The sequence below is a fragment of the Physeter macrocephalus genome, chromosome 16, assembly GCF_002837175.3.
Source record: "Physeter macrocephalus isolate SW-GA chromosome 16, ASM283717v5, whole genome shotgun sequence".
NCBI lineage: Eukaryota > Metazoa > Chordata > Mammalia > Artiodactyla > Physeteridae > Physeter > Physeter macrocephalus.
The window spans coordinates 5402623-5419324 of record NC_041229.1 but is presented as its reverse complement, the minus strand read 5'-3'; positions in this window follow the sequence as shown (position 1 = coordinate 5419324).

The following is a 16702-nucleotide window of genomic DNA, read 5'->3' as shown; positions in this document are numbered from 1 at the left end:
CAGAGCAACCGCGGCTGGAGAACTCCCCTATGGCCACTGGAACCTTCCTTAGACTCCAGGGCAGCCTAGGGTGATTCCACCTCCCCTCCTTCTCTCCTGGGCTGTACAGACAAGACAGGAGCTGTCAGGGCCACTGCAGGGCAGGCACCGGGTTCACACAGGACAATCCAGGAAAAGGGCTCTCATCTTCAATTTCAGAGCAGGGGCCCGAAGAGCCACGGTGGGTCTCTGGGCCAGTGTGAGCCGCAGATGTGCCTTTCATTCTCCAGTCATCCTCCAGACAACTGGAAACACACACCTGCACCTCTCAAAGGTAAGCATTAATTCTCAGAGTCAGCACAGAACAGACCCAAAATGAAGAAAATAAACATTTTCTTAAGCGCCTCATTCATTTGCAAGTCAGGTCCCTTGCAGGATGGAGCCAGGCGTCTCATTAATGTGGAGACTAGGTAGTTATCTTAGTCCTCCCTCTCCTTGCCCCCCAATTCAGAACGGCCCCTGGGGACCATCTGGGAATAAGTAAGAGGCTGTTGCTAAGCAACAGGGAGGGCAGGACGGCTGCTTCTCCCAGCTCCAGGAGCCTTGGTTATAAGGTGCAGTGAAGGCGCTTGATCTGATAGAATGCTGCATCTTGCATGAAACCAACATGATTCGTTTTCTCAGTCTCTCCTTCTACCCACGGTCTTCATGGAGAAATTCTGCTCCTGTTGCGCCGTCTGTTGCTTCTCCCACCTCGGAGACAATCCTCCTGGGCCCGGCAGCCCGGGACGGCAAGCAGAGTGCCTTTTCCCCGGGCTTTGCCTTGGTCCCGCTGTGCTGACTCCGCTGGTGTTCACAGGCATTTCTTCCTCAAACACAGCCAGGAGCCCCAACCTCTGCACCTGAGCTGGGGGACCAGAGTCGGTGGACCGGTTTTCTTTTTCTTTTCTCTAAAGAAAATTGGAACATTTCAAAGATATTATCCCATTCGCGACTAATATTCCAAAGGGAGCAATTTGGATAAACAGAAGGTCTTTAGAGGTGCCTGTCTGGTTAGGGGATATGGGGCATTTCGCTCACACAACAAAGGGCAGCTCACAACACGTTCTGCAAGGCTGGGACCAGGTGCAGAGCACACAGCAGGGAAAGCAGGCAGGCCTTGCAAAACGCAACCAGTTCTGGGTCCCGGGAGTGGGTATGCAATGAATAGCAGGTGAGAGCAGCAAATCACAGCAACACTGCCAAGGCAAATTCTTCCTGGTCTGAGCAGATCAAGGGGGAACCTGACCCGGGTGGGCTCCCAGTCTGTGCTGTGTCACTTCACGTCCTCCTAACAACGTTTGGGAAAGTGTCGTTTTAATCAACATACAGATAAAGAGGGAAAGACTCGTCTCTGGGGACACATTGAGTATGTGACCAGGCGGAGGTTAAATTCACGCCTCTGTGAGAAGCCCCGCCAACCACTGCCTTGTTGAGATGATCGACCACGAGGCGGACGCAGTTTCCCGTCGGGGGAAACAGAGGTTCAAGTCATTTTCCTGCCTCTGCTCTGGTGAGTTAAAAAAGCAGTTCTACCTGCACACTTTGGGTAGAGCATATATTCTTGGCAAAGCACTGAACTCATCATTTTGGGAATCAGGAAAGGAAATTTTAAAGAATTGTAAGATGAAAATGAGGTAGATGAAACAAATGTGTATTTTTGCTCCCTCCTGAACTCAACAAAAATGGGGGTAAAGGAATTCTAAAAGGTGAAAATCCACAAAGACAAAGAGCACAGGAAAGGGAACAAAAGTGGTCAAGAGAGTTGTACAAAATTCAAGAAGCTGGGAAATATATGAACAGGGTAGAGCAGCAAGGGCTGAACGCAAGTACCCACCGAGGGAGAAGTCAGCCGGCGTCTAGAGGCAAGCTGAGCTCTCAAAGCCCAGGGCGTGGGAGCCCAGGCACCCCTGGAGGCAGTGCTCACGTCGGGGCGGAAGACAGGAAAACCGGCTGAAATTCCTTATCAGGAACAAAATCCCCACTCCTAGGATTTGAGAAAGCCAAGGAGAGTGTGGACTGGGGTTCTTCAAATGTAGCTGAGGATGGGGGTGAAGCCCTGTACTGGAGACAGAAGGGGGATTGTGGGAAAATCTTTGCACTGAGTGGGAGACCATGAGTCCCTTCCTGCACACGTCCTTTTTGCAAAACAAGCACATGGACATGTTATTCTAACAGAGTTGGAATCTACTTTTCTAGCCACTAATCTACAGGCTGTCTCCCCTCTGCACATAAGGGGAGAGATCTCCTGTGTCCCAGGCCACCGCCTTCCTACAGATGTGACCCGTGTCCTCTGATTTAGGAAGGGCAGCAAAGGTGATTCCACGACAAGTGAACACATGGCCCCTCAGACAGGCCTCCCGTTCCTAAATGCGGAAAGATAGAGGGACTCTTTGCGGGAATATGTTCTTTCATCTTTGTGCCTCGATTTTTTCGGAGAACAAGTGTCTGGTGAAAGAGATGTGGTACAGTCTGAACATGTGTGCCTCAGAGGAGAACTAGGTAATCCCACTGAGGTGACAAAAAGGAAAGAACACCGTTACCCGGGCTTCACAATGGAAAGGTTTTGAGAAATCTGTGTGCAAGAGATGAAATGCTTCCCTCTGAAACATTTACTGCCTTTGAAGATGGTAGTGCATCCAGGGCTCTGGGAGAAATTCCAGGTCAAGGGACATTAAAAAGAAAAAAAAAGGATTGAACAAAGGGAGGATTTTGATGATTCCGTTTAATTCACTAAAATCTTGTCGAGGGCCTTCCTGTAAAAGCCACAGCGCCAGGCACTTGGGGAAGTTATAACATGAATAAAACATGGTCCCTGCCCTTCAAGAGTTTAATGCTTTGTAGGGGAGAGGACATCACAGACACAATAAGGCATAAATTCACAGGAAGCGTCATGAATAAATAGAAGAAGAGGTTACTTCTGGCCTAAGGAATTGGGGGAGCCTCCTATAGATGGGGATGTATAGCTGGATGCTATCAGGAGGGTAGAATTACACTCACTCCTTTGAGTCTGCAGCTAGTTACTTGGAAACTAGCTGGTGGAAGGTGGGAAGTGGATGAAGGAGAAGTAGCTTGGGGGCTGGAGAACAACAGTGCGTTTGGAGCATGTGGAGGACTCGAAGGGAGACACGTCGGTTTAAGAACAGACGTCTTGGTGGATGAGGCAGAAGAAGGGCAGGTGGGGACAGATGGCAGAGCAAGAGGCTGTGCTTGGATTTGACCTTTATCCACGTTTCCATGGGAGTCACCCTGGCTCTAGGGGGAGGGGACACACACTCAGTATGCAAGAGCCATGGGTCTCAACGTAAGATGATGCTGAGAGTTCTTCTTTGTTTTGTATTTTCTATCTTGAGGAACTTTGCCATGTTTTTTCCAGACTTTTGTATTTACATATATTGCTGCCTATTTTGACATCTCTAGCACATTTCTGACAAACATAAAATGTTTCCTCCTCTAAGGCATGGTGGGGACACATCCTGGAAGCCCAAATCTCACACACAGAGTCTCACTCGTGTTCCTTGTAGAGCCCTGCCACTCATACCATTAAACGAGGAAGAAAAGGTGCCCAGAGGCTGCAGACTTGCCCTCGTTTCTGTCTCTGCCAGGCTTTCTAGAAAAGGTGCCAGCCTTCAGCCATGGCCCGAGGCCTTCTTGCCCCTCAGGAAAGCTCCCAAGAATAAACAGATGTTAGTTCCCCTGAAGCAAGGGCTACTTCGATACTCAGCAGCAATGTATTTTTCCACCTCCCAACCCTTGAGATACATAGAGCACGGCTGCAGGGGGTTCCCTTCAGGTGGGCTCCCTGTAACGCCCAGGACTGGATTGTCCTTCCCCTGAGAATGGACGCCTCCCCAGGGCCGTGTGCTTTGAACCCTGTGGGTCCCCATGTCTTCCATCAGCAGGCTGGAGTCTGGGTCCCTGGTCCCATGGTGGAGGGGTTGCTCTGTGACAGGTGTTACTCGGGACGAGCCCAAGAGAGAGAGCATTTGGGTGAAGGTAACACAGTAAGCCCCCTACATACGGACCTTCAGGTGGCAAACTTTCAAAGATGCGAACGTGTGTTCACGTGTCCAATCACGTAAGTTAGTTCCTGTGTCCGGCATACATTTTCACGTGCGTGCATCCTCTCCAAGTGGTTGTGCTTTTGTGTACTTTACTGTACAGTACTGTGTAGAGTACCGTAGTACAGTATCTCTATTTCAAGCCCAGGATGTCGAGAAGCAAGCGTAAAAGCAGCGGTGATGTAGCTGGTACTACTGTACTTCTCAAGGTACTGTCCTGTGAGATTAAAAATGTTTTATTTTTTGTGTTTGTTTTTAATGTATTATTTGTGTGAAAAGTATTATAATCCTATTACAGTATGGTACTCTATAGCCAACTGTGTTAGTTGGGTACCTAGGCTAACTTTGTTGGACTTAACAAACGCGCTCGCAGAACGGAACTCGTTCATGTGTAGGGGGCTTACTGTAATCTCTTCTGATCTGCAGTTCAAGGCACTTTGCTGTTTTGTCTTGTCTGTGTCTCTGTGAAGGAGGCAGAGATGTATCTTTCTAATCCTCATTTGAGAGAAGAGAACACAGAGGCTTAGCAAGATCAGTTCCCACAGGGCCTCAAACGCCCTTCCTAAAGCGACCCAGGATAGACTGCGGTTGAGACTAGGCTCAGTTCCTACGTGAACTTGGCTGGCCCCGTACTTTTGATCACTAGACACCAGGCCAGCCATCTGACAGATGTTGTACCCCCATCTCCCGGGGCAGCTGCCTTCTTGGAATGGAAAGAGAGGTTCATAGTTTCACAAACCTCCCCCACTGAAAGGGAACCTAGAGGTCACCTCCTTGTTGCCCACATTTTCCAAGCTTCCTTCCTCAACCACTTCCACCCAGACTCTCCAGCCTGCCTGTAGTCTTCTTAAGAACCTGGCCCTTGGAGCCCAGCTCTGCAGAGGTGCCCTCCAGCCAGCCCACGTGGGACAGGACCATCACCTCTGTCATTCTAGATGCGATGCTCTTCTTTATTACCCTGGGTATAACAAATAGAACATGGTCACAGTACAAAAAATCAGAGCAGGAATTAGGGGCAGGCTACCACACAGTATGTGCCGGGGACTTGTTCCTTTCAGTCTGCAGCTAGTTACTTGGAAAAAGCCAGTTGGGATTGTAAAAATTTTATTCTCTTTAATGACAATAATAATTCCACCAAAATTATACAAAGTACATTCAATACTTAAGAGTGGTGGGGCTGGGGAGAGGAGGAGAGGAAGCCAGTTTGGCCTGGAAAGTGATGCTCTTGTCAATGACCTCTGCACTCACAGGGTGATTCCTGGTGAGCTACAGCTGACTTTTGTTTTGTCTTCAAATGCCAATAATCCATTCGTTCCCCCAGCCTGCACAGGAATGGCCCATTTGGGGTTGGCTTGCACAGACAATGAGCTCCGGGGAAGCGGAACTCAAATCCAGGACTAACTCCATGGCGCTGTGGAGGTGTAAATACCGAGCAAATCTCATCAACAGAGTTCTCCCCCAGTGTCCTTCCTGTCTTTCAGGATCCAGGAACCGGGCAGAGAACACTGTAACCCTCAAGGAGGACCCCAGACTCCCTCTCCCAGCGCCTGGGGGAGACGGCCCTGGGCTTGATGGTGAAATTGCAAACGCAGGTTATAGAGAGCGCCCTCTTTCTTTTCTTAAATTTCTTTCACATTTCTCTTCTTTTTGCAGTGTGTGTTTGTTTAATGGGAGAATTCCTGGAAGAAAACAAACCTGAGTGACTTACTATAAGTTTAAAAGAATAAGCATATAAAAATTAATCTTTGGAGATGATATCACTTATATGTGGTATCTAAAGAAAATGATACAAATGAACTTATTTACAAAACAGAAATAGACTCACAAACATAGAAAACAAGCATGGCTACCAAAGGAGAGGGGAGGGGGAGATAAATTAGGAGTATGCAATTACCATATACACACTACTATATATAAAACAGGTAAACAACAAGGACCTACTGTATAGTACAGGGAATTATACTCAATATGTTGTAATAACCTATAAGGGAAAAGAATCTGAAAGAGAACGTATATACGTATGTATATATATGTATACACACACATATATACATATTAAATATATATAAAACTCAATCACTTTGCTGTACACCTGAAACTAACACAACATTAGTTTGTTAGTAAATTAACATACTTAGTAAATTAACTAAGTAAATTAACTATACTTCAATTTTTAAAAATCATAAAAAAATAAATCTTCGGGAAAGGATGAAATGTATAGGTCACTTAGCACTTGGGAGAGAGAGGTTGTCTCGTGGACTGAAGTGGTGAATGCAAACAGGGCAGGAAGACAGCCCAAGAGGTCCGGGGGTGGCTTCACAGAAACCCTGCCCTGCATTCTGAAGCCTCACCGCTTCCTTGGCTCCTGTCCCCAGGGGGCCGCAGGGAAGACAGGGCGCTGCCTCCAGGCTGTCTCCCTGGGCATCTCCACGAAGAATCCCAGACCCCAGTCAGCGGCCAGTCTTTCTCTGCTAACTCGTGCGGTCTCTGGGGTACTTTTCTTGCTGCTTTTATGCCTCAGCGTGGCTTTCTCTCTCGCTGATTTGATGTTCCCAGGAAACGGGTTCCTCATCCCCCGAGTTCTCTGAGCTCTCAAGCTCCAAAGCTTGAAACCTTGTCCGAAGAACGAATGAACGACCGCAATGGAGTTCCCTCCCCTTTGCCGTGCACGGCCTGCGAACACAGGATGCCTGTTCCCCTGCAAAGCACCGCCATCCCACAAAAGACATTTACTTCTTGGAGTTTGCAGCTGGTACAGGCATCCTGTAGTTTTTCTTTGTTTGCTGCCCTGGCACCCAGTGGTGACATCATGGCCACAGAGCACCCTATGCCCTCCTTCCCTCGGGGCCACTCAGACACACAGGGGTCCCTATGCTGCGCCATGCTATGGCCAAGTAAGCAGAGGAGGCAATTTTCATTTGGGGTAGGGGTGGGGACTTCTGTTTGCTGGAAAGCTACCAGGACAGCCTTGCCAGGACCCAGCCACACATCCATGGGGCCTGAGTGAAGGACAGGGCTGAGAGGCCCCTGCCACGCGGTGGTCATAATCATGCCTCCACTCTGAAGACCAAGGGTGGCTCCCTGGTCATGTAGTCTGGCCGATGCGTTTATCTTAGAGCTACAATCCCTGTGGCAACCAACAGATTCTCAGAGGACCACCCATAACTCCCTCAGGCATGCCCAGACTCACCGGAAGCCCACGGAGCATGTAGGTCCAGCCAGGACAGCAGACCAGAGCAGGAAGGGATGGTGGATGCCTGCCCTTCATACTCGTCTGTTTGGGTAGCAGGTGTGAGGTGGGGACATGGGTGGACGTAGGACCAGGGGGTCCTGCTGGGATCCTTTGGAAGGTAGAGGGAAAGGTGGCAGCAACACTGGCCTGTGGTTTTGTAGAGTTTCAGTTCAGTGTCTCGGACACTTTGCTCCAGATTCTCAGTTGCTCACACGTGTCCCCATAAAATCAAAGGTCAAGACAAGTAAGTTCACACGGTCCCAGCTAGTCACCCCTCTGTTCATTGAATGCCCCGGGAAGCAGGGAGGGCTGGGCAGGGACCAGACGTCCCTCGAGCCGGTACTTGGCAGGCACTTTGGCCCAGGCTCGCGTATTTATGGGGGGTCAGCTTCTCGACTCGGGCATGCAAACCCAGGCTCTGGAAATTGCCAACTTCTACAGTGACGAAGCACGGGTGCCCTGGGCCAGTCCAGTGACCTTGAAGTTGATGCCTTTGCAGCCAAGTTAGCCGATGTGACAATCATTTCCTACCACCGTGACCAGCCCTGCACCTCGTTGCTCAAAGGTCCACCCACGAGGAATGCCCTGGACAATCGTCAGAACCCGCGGTGCCTACAGAACAAACCACGACGCCCAGGCCCTCCCAGAATATTAAGAACTTGGATTCCAAAGAGCAGGTCTCACTGGCCTTCCAGCCTGGGTCCCTGCTGTCTCTCGGGCCCCTCAGTGACTTTGGGTGCAAGGTCATGAAGATTTCATTCGGCGGGAGGAAACACGCTTTAGAATAAGGGCCTCAAGTTCAGGGCGACAGCCTCAGGGAGCTCGAGTTAGTAGCAAAAACACTGAACTTGCAGTCAGAAAAATCTGGGTTTGATGTCTGCCTTTGCCCCTTCGTGGCAGTGTCACATTGGGTTAGTTACATAACCTCTCTGAGTCTCAGCTTCCTCATCTGAAAAAGGACAAATTACACTTGCCTTACACGGAATTGTGTGAAAGCGTCTTGTTATTGCTAAATGCTATAGGAACATCACTTGCTGTTTTATCATTATGTGGAATACTAAGATCAAATAGAACCAGAGACTAGGAATCCTGGGTTTAGTTCTAAGTCCTGCACCAATGAATGCACAGCAGAGGCCACGCCGTGCTCCCCAGACCGTGACGTGGGAATAGAGTCAGCTGTCTCCAGGGGCCCTGGGGGGCTGCGTGGGCTGCGGAATTGGAGGTGCTGGGTGGCTGGGACACTCTTTGGAGATCGGAGAGCACAGATAGGGCCTGACCTAGGCTTGGAGATTAGGATGCAGGGCCGTTCCTACCTTCCTGTGAAAGAATCTCAAGGGTGAACTCTGCTCTTCAAAAGGGTCTCAGCACTGCCTATAAAACAACCATCACAGTAGCCTCCCTTTTGCTGTCTGGTCCTTTGCAAAGCACTTTTGTGAACATGACCTTATGTGATCAATTAAACAAGGGAAAGTAGCTGCAGAAGAAGGTGGGTGACGCTCCTGGCCTTGTGCCTCCGTGTCCGGTTCACAATCTTGTCCTTTTTACCCCAGCTGCCCTGGAGCAGAGGTGATATGGGCTATTCCCACCGCCCCCCCACCCCCGCATCTGTGCAAGCCCCCTCCCGTCCTGACCTCACCCATCCTCCCTGGCTCACTAAGCAGAAGCCGGAAGCGCCCTCCCCAGATCTCCTCCAGTTGGTGCCTGGAAATGCTCAGGGAGGAGAAAGATTCCACCTGTCACTCTCACCAACAGCTTTGGGGCTTGATTCCTTCCTTTACAAAAGGACACTGGGGCGAATAACAGCCAGGTTCTCTGGAGATAAGGGGAAGTGAATTCTCTGGGAACAATTGCCCAGTGGGTATTTTCTGATGTCACTACAAAAGGAGGCAAGATGGTCTTTTTCTGTGACCTCTAGAGCTCAACAGCGACGTTATATGATTCTTCAATCCCCCAGCAGGTGTGTCCACCATCAGACAGATTTAGAACATCTCATTCAGAACCTGCCATTTAATAAGTAACCATGTCCCCTGACCCAATACAATCTCGTATCACCAGAGCATCTGGGGAGGGTTTGAGCGGCTGTGGGCAGGGAGAGGGGAATACAGGGAGGAGAGAGTGTGAACTGCTCTAGAAAAATCCCAACCCCTTGGGATCTTCATGCAGAGAGTGAGTTAATGGACCTGAATTTTAAAACATCCCCAGGTGCACTGTGAATCAGGCACCTTCTAGGGAAGGGCAAGCCTCATTCAACAGACTTCAACATTCCAGTCCATTGAACATGACCTGCCTTCTTGTTCAATAGCCAAGACCAATAATCACCTAGTCGATCTACAATTCATGTCCTTTGCTGGAGTCCAGGTTCACCTAGCAATGTTCCAATCATGCGCTGACCTCCCCTCTGGCTCCCCCTCTAGGGAGAGGTGTGTTGACCTCCTGCGGATTCTAGCTCCCAGCAGAGTTAAGGTGCTCACTGCAAATTAATGAGTAAGCATCCTCGTCTAGACATCAGGAAGCTAGACCTGAACGGGTGTGGCTGGGAGATGGTTGTACTCAAAAATCAGGTGATTGAACTTGCAAGGGGGTCTTGGCAAATGCTCTAAGCGATGTCACTTTCTGGGATCTCTTGGAAGACAGCCGACCTGACCTCCATGGAGACACCCAAACATCACCATTAGCTGTGTGCCCTTTCTATATATATATGCTTGCATAACTATTTATTTATCTGCTGCCACAAGGGTAGGCATCCCTGTGGGCATGGAATATGGCCTTATTCATCACTGCACATCCAGAACCTGGCACAGGGTCTGCTGCACAGCAAGGGGCCGACCAATGTCAGTAGAACGGATGGTTCAAAATCAATGAATGACTTGAGTATAAAGAGAGTGAATTAAAGAAATGCTTATACTTTTTCTGAAATCTCAATAAAATAACAGTTTTTAAACAGGCATTAACCCTTAAAGGTAAAAAGAACCAGACAGGAGACAATAAAAACAACATTTTTTGAAAACCAGAAAACAGATACATTCTATGCTTGGACAGGAAAAAACCAGGACCAGCACAAGGGACACGTCAGGATCCCCAGAGGTAGTTCGTAGCACAGTCTGCCCCTGGAGGTGGGGGATGAAGGAAGCAGTTAGAAGGAGGAAGATTGGTTGAGTCTGTTTAAGAAGGATCCTCTCCCTGACTCGGCCCAGGCAGGAAACCTCTCCCGGCCTCCCTGGCACAAGACTGGAGGTTTCTTCTCTAGGGTAAAACAAAGGGCATCTGGATGGAGGGACACACAGCATCATTAAGGAGGGACCTTCATACCCTGAGGAAAAAAAGGCCAAGTAAACATACCCATCGCAGATGTCAAGGCCCCCAGATCTCGCCCCAACTTGATTCCAGAGGCTGGCAGTCAGGACTTGACCCTCCAAGCAGGAGACTGAGAGAGTTTTTCCCGAGGAATCTGAATATCCCCAAAGGAAAAATACTATCAGGGGGTGCCTGCAGTGAAATGATCCAGACAGAGCATCTTCCAGAGTTCCTGACAGCTGTCAAGCCCCATCCTCGGGCCCAGAGCTTCCTCTTAACAGGTTACCAGGTATCTGCAGAGCTAAAACAAACAGACATGAAAAATTGTCTTGGAGGAAACAGAGACTGCACAGGGGGAGGAAACCTTAAATGGAAAGGATGCTACCAAAATAATGAACCTTAAGAGAGCAATAAAAGGAGGTTCTTGGAAATTAAAATATGGTAGCAAAACCAAAAATCTCAGTGGAACGGTTGAAAGACAAAGTTGAGGAAATCTACTGGAACATAGAGCAAAACACAAAGAGATGAGATTGGGAGAAGAAGATAAGGAAATGAGAGTTTTCCGAGTTCCAACATCTAAGTGACAGGAATTCCAGAGTGAGAGAATGAAGAAAATAGGAAAAAGGAAACCATCAAAGAAACACGGCAAGAGAATTTCCCAGAATGGAAGGCAATGATGAAAAGAGCTGCCTAGTGCCCAGCAACAGGTATAAATAGTCCCACACCAACCAGGTTCCATCACTGTGAAATTTCAGAACACTACGGACACACAGAGGGTCTCACTTGTTTTCAGAAAGTGAAAAGAGGACACGTAAAAGGATCAGGCATGGAACTGGCTCCGGACATCTCAACAACATGATGGAAAGGTGGAAGAAAATGAAGACACCCCTTTAACATTCTGAAGGAAAATGATTTCCAATTTAGAATTCTATACCTAGCCAAGCTGTCAATCCAATAAAGTAGAGATATTTTCAGATAAGCAAAGTCTAAGAAAATTTACCTTGAATGCTCTCTTTCCCACAAAACAACTATAGAATGTGTTCCTCCAGAGTGAGAGAGAGAACCAAGGAAGAAAAGTTCAGGAGACACAGGAAACAGAGGATGTGATGCAGGAGGGGGCGGGGGGTGGAGGGAAAAGAGATGCCGGAGGCCAGCTGTGCATCAGCAGAGGGCAACCTATCCAGACCAAAGGGAGTGGATGGCTCCTGGGGAGATTTCTCTAAGAGATGAAGTAAATAGGACACATTACGTATCCGGACATCTTGAGAGGAGATTGAAACCGTAGGTGGAGAATTTTCCTTGAGACTGGTGATGAGAACAAAGAGAACCAAGAAAACTAGTGAGTCCACGGAAAACTAAAAGTTGTGCAGGAAAGAAAAAGTAGTCTGGCTTCCTGCACGGATCAGCTATGAGTAGAATTTTATAGACTTGATAACATTAAACCTGAATATTATCCAAGGGGAATGGCGATACCACTCCACTGGGAGAATGGAACGTGGGAAGAGTGTGCACATGTGGTAGGGATAGGGGAGGAAAAAGGTAAGTTCTGTCTTCAGTGACAGCCTCTAAGAGCGAAGCATCTAAAAGTACGACTAAAAGCATAGTACTCAGACACAATGGGTAAAACCAAGGGGAAAAGACAACCAAAGAGGAAAGATGGTAGCCTCTGGAGATTGCGAGAAGGAGGAGGAGGAATTCTGACTTTTTCACATCAAACTAGTTAGAACAATGTGACGCTTTGAATAAAAGCATATGTTACTTTAATAAAACCAAAACTAAAGGTTTAGATAAATGAATGAGTCAATAAGGTACTCTACCTACTGAGAAATCCTTTTCAGCCACTAGATGGTGCTATTGGCCACTTGTGGAAACTGACAGAGCAAGGCCAGTGCTGGCTGGTCACTAATGCTGCGGTGTTTCCCATAAAACAGAATAAAGTGAGATTTGATCAGTAAAGATAGGAAGGAAGTAAAGTTGTTTGTTTTCTTTTATCTTCATTGTCCCTCTCATGGAGCAGGAAGAAAAAATTATTTGCTCCGAGTGTTGCAGTAAGTGAAAACTGGAATCTGGGGACAAAATCCAGAGTCCTCTGTCTGTTGGGTTTCCCCTGCCTCTAGGCGCACAGGCGGTGATTTAATAAAATCAACCGTGCAGCCGACTGTGGTAAATGTCTCCCTCGGGCACCTGGGCCCAGACTCAGGAATAAGAGGAAACTCAGGAACGGGAAGCTGTTGTTAGAAAAGCTGGAGCTACAATAGTGCTACAGCCAGAACTCCATGAAAGTCCCTGAAAGGTGATCTGGTATCCTCTCCCAACAGGTAGATGCTCATCTACTCGGGGAAGCAGAGGCACCGGCATGGCGATCAGGCACGAGGCACATTTAGCCTGACCTGCGAAGTTACTAGTGACATCTGGGAAGCCTGAGCAGTGCCTTTTACCCTCAGCTCTACTGTCCCTGATTCTTTGGGCTCTGTGTGGTCAGCAGGAGCTGCGGGTACACGTTTCTTGCCCCCCTGCTGTGTTGAGCACAAGTCTTCATGAGATAAGTACCATTTAGTAAATATCTTATTAGAGATGGAATCTGGTGCACCGCCCACTCTGAGGTCTTGTCACCCTCATCCTTTCAGGGTGGTGTCACCACACTGGTCATTCTGATCACAGCCCTCTGTCCCCTTCTGGACCTGCCTCCTCCTCCCTACCCCCCAGGTGTGAGCATGGCCCCCAGCTCTGGCCACTTCTCCTATCCCTCTCCACCCTCCTCCAAATATCTAAACTGACCTCAGAGTCCCAGTCTCCTCCTCTCCGTAGATGGCATCCCAAAGTCTACACCTCTGTCCCTGATTCCCTCAACCCCAGACGCCCACCCCCTCCTCTTCTCAGACAATTCCATGCGGGCGACTCGCCCAACCTTTGGTTAGCACATACTCTGTCTAAAATCACACTCTGCATCTCTGCTTTCCAAGCCCCCTGTTCCTCTTACCTTTCGTAGTATTCCCATCATCAGACATGCATGCAATCAGCAAGCATTTGCTGAATAAAAGAGACGGTGCCAGACTCTGTGAATTTCACGGATTTGAAAAAGCAAGGTCCTCCGCCTCAAGGAACTTAGAGGTTCCAGGTAGAGGAAAGAGACAAGAAACAGACGCCCCAGCACGCGGTGATCAGAGCCGCAGCCAGGGGACTAGAAGGGGCTCTGTGCGCACAGGGGGAGGCCAGCCTCAGGGTCCCTGGGGATTCTGGGAAGCCTAGCCCAGCTCAGCAACAAGCCCAGCTCTACTCCTCTTCTCCCTGTTCCCTGGGTGCTATCAGGCACTGGCATCTGCTGAGTCTTTCTCAGCTGTGTCTTCTCTCTCTCTTTCTCAAACCCCAGTGTGCGTGGGAATCACTCGGGGATCTTGTTAAAAGGAAGCTTCTCTTTGAGCAGGACTAGGGCGGAACCTGAGACTCTGCATTTCTTACAAGGGGCCCGGAATGGTGCTGACGCTGCTGGGCTGTGCACCACACACTGGGCGTCCTCAGGTTCTGTCCCCCCCTCCCGCCCTTGTCACCGCAGGGCAGCACCAGCGCGTGGCCCATGAACGCGCCTCCTGCCTCTAACCCTAGACTGTGCCACGTGGTAGCCACCAGCCGTCCTGCTTATTTCAATGAAAACGGAATCAGATTTAAAATTCAGTTTGTTATCTGCAGCAGCCGTATCTCAGACGTCCAAGAGCCACACGGGCCCCGGTCTACAGGACACATACCCGACGTCCCTTCACCGCAAAAGCTGTGTTGGCTGGTACTGCTTCATCGCTGCCCCACCTAAACTGATTATTAGTCTGTGCAACTGGTTATATACTGACTGCCACCCTCAGCAGACCGGAAGCTCTTTGAAGGCAAGCTCTGTGTATGTCTTCTCTCTCCCCTCAGAATCTAACCCTTCTTTCACTTGTCAAACATTTGTTGATCACCATCTAGGTGCCAGAAGCTGTGCAAGCACCAGAACCAGTGGGGCTCAGAGGTGAACCACACAAATACGGTCCTTGCGATGGTGGAGGTCACAAAATAGGTGCTCCTTAAAATGAGCAAATGAGTGAATAATATACAAATCACCTCCAGGAAGATCTTCAAAAACGACTTTCATAATTCTCCCCGACTCAGAAATCTCCAACAGGTATTCCCATCTGTGGAAGAAAGTCTAAATTCCACAGCTTGGGATGCAAGGTCCTGCTGAGAAGCCGAGTTCCATCCATCATGTTAGCACGTAGGTTTGCTAGAGCCCTCTAACAAGATGGCCCAGATCTGGGGGCTTTCACAACAGAAATTTCCCACAGTTCTGGAGGCCGGAAGTCCAAGATCAAGGTGCAGGCAGGATCGGTTTCTCCGGAGGCCTCTCTCCCTGGCTTGCAGACAGCTGTCTTCTGCCTGAGTCTTCACAGGGCCTTGACCCCGCGTGTGTGTCTCCCTGCTATCTCCCTGTGTGTCAATTTCCTCTCCTTAAAAAGACCCCAACCCAGCTGGATTAGGGCCTGTTAAAGCAGACTCATTTTAACTTAATCACTTCTCTAAAGGCCCTGTCTCTAAAGATAGTCACAGTCTGCAGGACTGGGGGTTAAGGCTTCCACATCTGAATCTGGAGCAGGGACACACCATTCAGCCCCTAGCAGTGAGGACTATGGTTGTGTAATCTAACAAACCTGGGTTTGGAAATTCACCATTAATAACCGTGCCAATGAGAGGATACTTGCCTGAGCTTCCGTTTTTCTCTCCGAGAAAGGGTGATAACGTTACCCCCCCTCACGAGGTTGTTAAGGAGCTTCAAAGCATTGACTTCTGTGAAGCACCTGCTCAGCAGAGCTCAGCACATCGTAGGCACTCAGTCAATTACAGCCACTTGTCGTCACTTCTTACCCTTGACCTCCGCTTCGTCCCAGCAGCAACCCCTCCCTCACTGCGGGTCCCCGAGCGCTTGCCTCCCCAAGGCTTTCTCATACAAGCCCACTCCTCATATTCCAATCCTAGTCTTCCTCATGGCCCACTTCTCTCCGCAGTCAGATGTCAGCCCTCAGCTCCCTCTCCGAGCTGTGTTAGCATTATTATCAACTCTACACCACCATCCCATCAATTAGCACCTGGGAATTGAAATCCCAAGTTGTGAATTTGTCTGCTAACTTTTCTTGCACATAGGCTGACCCTCCCAATTATCCTGTTAGGCGTTTGAGATCAAAGCCCACCGTTACACTTCTTAGTGCCTATCAGAGTGTCAAAAACATAGCAGACCTTAACTTATATGTGGTCAATAGCCACTATTCAATATACACATTCTATATACACAAAATGTATATATATGTGGGGAGTGGTCTTAGCATAAAGAAACCATGAGAAAGAGAAGTACCATTGACTGAGACATATCTGCTGTTTATAGACGAGGTGATTAACACACACAAACAATGTATAGAGAATTCTCCTGACATGAAAAAAAATACTGAAAATATTTGTCTTAGAAGAGTTTTAGTTAGGACTTCAGAGTCTAACTCAACAAACTGTTTTAATTAATATTTTATCTGGCTCATTACCAGAGCCTCATAAATGCAAATGGAATTTCTATAAATAGAAGAAAAAATAATTTCCTGTGTGTCACATTCCGAAGAGAAAACTTTAATTGTGAATTCATCTCTTGCTCGATGAAGGAAGGTAAGAAGCAGGGGAGGGTGTACAGAGGCAGGGGTTCTGCATGCTAATTACCGGTGATGACACACCTGAATTCTCCGTTGCTTTCGAGCCCCAGCCTCATCAATGTTCAGACGATGAAAGATGCACGTATACCTTCCAGGCCCCCTGAGTAGTCCTTCAACTGTGTCCCCCATGCTCAAATGTCACCTGTGATCTTTGAAGGATTTGGACATGCAAAAGTCAAGGCTCACCTAAATTTGCAAAAACCAGCCAAGAATGAATCCTATTCCTCATTTTTCAGGTCTAGGCGGAGAACTGGACCCAGGTTCTCTGCCTCCTGGTCCAAGGTCCATCACTGTGCGAACATTTACAAAATAACGCTTTCTTACCCTACATTTTGCTTCAAAATCAGCCAGGCTCCCTCCATCAGGGCAGAAGAAATGCC